Source organism: Chiloscyllium plagiosum, chromosome 35 (genome assembly GCF_004010195.1).
Source record: "Chiloscyllium plagiosum isolate BGI_BamShark_2017 chromosome 35, ASM401019v2, whole genome shotgun sequence".
Taxonomy (NCBI): domain Eukaryota; kingdom Metazoa; phylum Chordata; class Chondrichthyes; order Orectolobiformes; family Hemiscylliidae; genus Chiloscyllium; species Chiloscyllium plagiosum.
The window spans coordinates 2,136,773-2,141,278 of NC_057744.1; the positions used below are offsets into that span (position 1 = coordinate 2,136,773).

At 45.0% G+C, this 4,506-nt stretch overlaps 1 protein-coding gene across 4 annotated transcripts in view; it reads right to left on the bottom strand.

Annotated features, from left to right (window-relative positions):
• ten1 (TEN1 subunit of CST complex) overlaps nt 1-3,010 on the bottom strand; it is a 14,977-nt gene extending 11,967 nt beyond the window's left edge. The window contains exon 1 of one of the 4 annotated variants that reach the window (XM_043676449.1): nt 2,177-3,010. The gene's annotated coding sequence lies outside the window, so the exon portion shown is untranslated. Of the gene's footprint in view, nt 1-1,900; nt 1,988-2,172 lie in introns of those variants that run through there. The other 3 variants (XM_043676448.1, XM_043676451.1, XM_043676450.1) reach the window with 3 other exon arrangements.
• Nucleotides 3,011-4,506: the final 1,496 nt, after the last annotated feature.

The window sequence follows — 4,506 nt, forward strand, 5'->3', positions numbered from 1 at the left end:
TTTATGTAAATGACAAAACGTAGAGGGCCCAGCACCAATCCTTGTGCCGCTCCACTGGTCACAGGCCTCCAGTCTGAAAAACAACCCTCCACCACCACCCTCTGTCTTCTACCTTTGAGCCAGTTCTGTATCCAGATGGCTAGTTCTCCCTGTATTCCATGAGATCTAACCTTGCTAATCAGTCTCCCATGGGGAACTTTGTCAAACGCCTTACTGATGTCCTTATAGATCACATCTACTGCTCTGCCCTCAATCTTCTTTGTTACTTCTTCAAAAAACTCAATCAAGTTTGTGAGACATGATTTCCCACGCACGATGAAGAAATTTCAGATATTAAGACAGAGTAAAATTAAACCAAAGTATATAGAATAATAAAGAAATTTGATAGTTGATAACTGTCCAACCAGAGGCTGTAATCTTTAAGAGACAATGAGACAATTTAGAATAAGAAAGAAAGAAGGGGGAGATTAAGGGAAACCATTGAACAGATGGTTATGAGAATGTGGAATTCCATGTCACAGGAAGGAACTGAGGCAGAAACTGCTACATCTTTGAAGTGTTGAGATGCAAAGGCTGAGAAGAGGGCACAGGGTTAGTTCCAGAATAGAGCCAGCAGTCTGGACAAAATGATCACCCTTTCTTTATTTAGTTCTAAATAAATGCCGCTACATGTAAATTTCATTCTACACATTCAACCCAAAATTTGTCCAAAATTTGAATATTAACATCTGGCAATATTCTGATTTCTAGAATGATAGAAGAATAAACTCTTGATCTCAGCCTACAACAGTCACAAATCGTACCAAATCTATTATGACATTCCAAACAAAAGAAATATCAGATTTAGGTTAGATTCCCTACAGGCCATTTGGCCCAACAAGTCCCCACTGACCTTTTGAAGAGTAACCAACCCAGACACATTCTCCTATCCTATATTTACCCTTGACTAATGCCCCTAGCACTATGGGCAAATAAGCATGACCAATTCACCTGAGCTACACATCTTTGGATTATGGAAGGAAACTGGAGCACCCGGAGGAAACCCATGCAGACACAGGAAGAACATGCAAACTCCCCAGACAGTTGCCCGAGGGGGGAATCAAATCCCAGTCCTTGGTGCTATGAGGCAGCAGTACTAACTACAGACCCACCCTGCCGCCCACGTGTTAACTCTAGATTAAAATCCCTACACTGTGGAAGACCATTTGGCCCATGAAATCCACACTAACCCTCCAAAGAGCATACCACCCAGCCCATACTCTATCCCTGTAACCTCACACCTACCATGGTGAATCCACCTAACCAACACATCCCTGAACACTATGGGCAAGTCCTGGAGGAAACCTATGCAGGCATGGGGAGAATGTGCAAACTCCACACTGATGGTCATCCAAGGCTGGAATCAAACCCAGGTTCCTGGTGCTGTAAGGCAGCAGTGTTAAGCACAGAGCCACCGTAAAACTTTCTCTCCCCACAGATGCAGCCAGACCTGTTGAGTTTCTCCAGATTTTGTTTCAGATTTTCAGCATCCACTGTATTTTACTTTTACCTCCTGGTATTTCATCATCACAAGTCAGCTCTGCCTCAGGTGGGAGTAAGAAGATGTGGTTTTAAGTTTCATTCCATGTCTTGAACACTTGAATCAAGGCACAAACCCCAGACAGAGGTGTCACATCTCAAATCTCACAGCACTATCATGAAAGGCAGGGGTAATTCTGCAGTGTCCTGGTCAGTACTGAAATATCACTAAAATGAGGATACTGAAGAATGCTAAACAGAAAAACCCAAAGAACTGCAGATGCGGAAAATCAGAAACACAAACAAAAACTGAGGGAGAAACTCAGCAGGTCTGGCAGCCTCTGTGGAGGAAAAGCAGAGGCAACGTTTCTGGTACACTCACCCTTAGTGCTCTCTCCACAGAGGCTGCCAGAGCTGCTGACCAGTTCTTTTGGAACTCATTTCAACGAAGTTTCTGTTCCATCTTCCCCCAGAGCCCACCCGCTTCTCAAATCCCACCCCTGCCCAAGGCTCCACCATCACACCAGACCCAGCCCCTAATTCGCAGGTCTCGCCCCCGTGCCTAAGGCCCCACCCCAAACGGCGTTCGCCACCCTTCAGTCCGCCCGCCCTCATTGGAAAGGATGTCATAATTAAATTGTAATAATAACACACCGTCCGCTCAACACTCCTCGGAGGTCCGGCTAGGAGGTTCTGCGGATTCCACTGGTGCTGCGAGCATTCCTCCCGCAGTGACAGAGAGCGGGAGGGGTCATCAAACCCCACGCGCCCTTTCCGTTTCGATTCAAACGGACGAGGCGGAGCGCGACCTGGTCAGGTGATCGGGTCACCCGAGAGACCGTCCCCATGGCAACCATCACCGTGACAACTGTCGCCAAAGTCATTGCGGCCTACACAGCGTTCACCCGGACTCCGCTCCTAGTTACCTCACGCAGCCGGGCGTACTCGATAGGACTGGAGAAGAATGCTTTAGGTTTGACTATAATCCCCGTCAATATAATGTTAAACAGTCGCCTGAAGTGACAGCAGAATTGGTAATAGTGATTTCTAAAATTAACTCCTAACCTTGGCCTGCCCGCCCCCTGGGCTCACGATGAGCGGAATTTTCCGCAACGCCCCGGCGGCGAATATTCATTTCTGCCAATCAACATCACGAGAACTATTGTGGGATCTTGCTGTGCACAGAACGGCGTCTGCGTTTCCTCCATTACAGCAGGAAATGTTCTTACTTTAAAAACCAACACACACACACACACACAAACAATTCGCGGTGAAGCACTTTGGAATATCCTGAGGTTGTGACCGGCGCTAAGGGAGATACAAATCCACATCCGAGACTGCACAGCGAAATTAAAATTTATCAACATCGAAGGCCTGCCGTATTGTCTGCGTTACAAGTGTTTTAATTTCGTCCCAGGGTAGAAACATTTAAAAAAAAGGAAGTTCAAAATCACACAAGACCAGGTTATAGTCGAACTGGTTTATTTGGAAGCACCTGGGTTTCGGAGCGCTGCTCCTTCATCAGGCGGTTGTGGAGTATATTGGTGTTGTGTGATTTTGAATTTTGTACACCCCAGTCCAACACCGGCACCTCCGAATCATAAAGAAAGGAGTAAGAGTAATGCCATTCAGCCTCTCGAGCCTGCTCCCCCATCCAAAGTCATCGTGGTACCTTATTGCAGCTTTCTCCCACCCGTGCCCCTCATCTATTTAGCCTGCAGAACTCTCAGTTTTAATGGCACCGTCAAAGCTGCTTCCCTGTTCACAATGAGGATTGACTGTGACCGCCTTGAAACCTTAATTTTACTGTTTTTCTCACTGTGAAATACACGTGACAATAAAATTACGCATTAATTCATAAAACCATGAAGGAATGGGAATGTGTGACCAAGGCTGCATAGGTTTGATGGCAGCTTGTAAGTTTTAGTCATTCGCCATGTTCATCATGCTAGTCTCTTTCTCAATGTTCCCTCCACATATACACTCAAAATATTGATCTGCTGACGTGTACACCTGTATATTTTCTGTATCTGGTATTCGAGTAACATCTGGATAACAAGGATACCTGCATCATACTCCTACCTATTAACTATGATTCTGCCTTTAATACCAAAATTCCAGACAAACTCATCTCTAAATTCCAAGACTTAGGTCTTGGCCAACCCATGTGTAATTGGATCCTCGCCCTCCTGGCCATACACCACAACCAGTAAGAATAGGTGCCAACACTTCCTCCACCGTAATCCTCAACATAAGTGCCCCACAAGGCTGCATACCCAGCTCCCTACTATAGAACATATCGACCTTATACACTCATGACTGTGTGACCAAATTCCGCGCACAACTCCATTTATAAGTTTGTTGGCAATAGCACTGTTGTAGGTTGGAGCTCAAACACAGACAAGACAGCAAAGAGTCATAGAGATGTATAGACTTTGTCTGTTTATCCTATCTATGCACCTCGTGATTTTATAAACTTTTATGAGGCCACCCAAGGAAAACAGCCTCAGCCTATTCAGCCTCTCCATATCGCTCAAATCCTCCAACCCTGGCACTATCCTTGCAAAGCTTTTCTGAACCCTTTCAAGTTTCACAACATCCTTCCGATAGGGAGACCAGAAGTGCATGCAACATTCCAAAAGTGGCACCATCTTATTGCTCTAAATAAACAACACTCCAGGCTAACTTAATACTTATGGCTTATTTTAAAAAACCTAATCAAGAGACAAATCCCAATAAATAGCATATAATCAAGAATGATTATATGCTATTCACTATTGTAGGTTTACAGCAAGGCTATACTTAATACTATTCACTTATCTGTTTCTGTGCTGTGACCTCTCCCAAACAGGTTCCTCCAAGATCAGTTATGAATTTCGCTGTTTGTTATGTTTTCCTAGACACACTCTGATGTCCGGCAATACATGAATTCAAACAGCAAAGGTAGTAACTGCGCAGATTCACTGCTGTGTCAGTTAGCAGTGTGGG